This window comes from Octopus bimaculoides, chromosome 4, assembly GCF_001194135.2.
Source record: "Octopus bimaculoides isolate UCB-OBI-ISO-001 chromosome 4, ASM119413v2, whole genome shotgun sequence".
Taxonomy (NCBI): Eukaryota; Metazoa; Mollusca; class Cephalopoda; order Octopoda; family Octopodidae; genus Octopus; species Octopus bimaculoides.
The window spans coordinates 146,841,692-146,842,204 of record NC_068984.1 but is presented as its reverse complement, the minus strand read 5'-3'; positions in this window follow the sequence as shown (position 1 = coordinate 146,842,204).

Sequence of the window (513 nt, the reverse complement as noted above, 5' to 3'; positions counted from 1 at the left end):
ACAACAGGTTGTACAGAGTGCCGCATGGATAAATCAACATGTGGAAGAATAGACGATAGCAGAACAGAAAACAACATACACGGATCATTCACAGCTGATTTCCTCCTCAGTCGGGGTCCGGAAAGTCCTTGTAGTTTCGCGCTCTTTTACCTCCGAGACGACTCGAATCTGGCGAGCGCCAGGAACTTAAGCTAAAAATATTAAGCGTCTGGGAAAAGCAAACGAATATATACAAGAAGGAAAACAAGAACGTTAATAAAAATGAGAAAGCTCGAATTATACAAGTACAACATAGCTGAAAGGCTTCCTGTGGCTATAAGTGCTTTTGACTCTTATTTCTAGCAACGTAGGTGCTGACTTGCACCCTCAGTCACAACTAGTGACGGTAGAATTTTTCCTGTTTGGTTTTATATTGCGCATAGCCGCCTTCATTAAATTACATACATACATATACACACTCACAGAAACACACACACACACACATACATATACACACACACACACACACACACA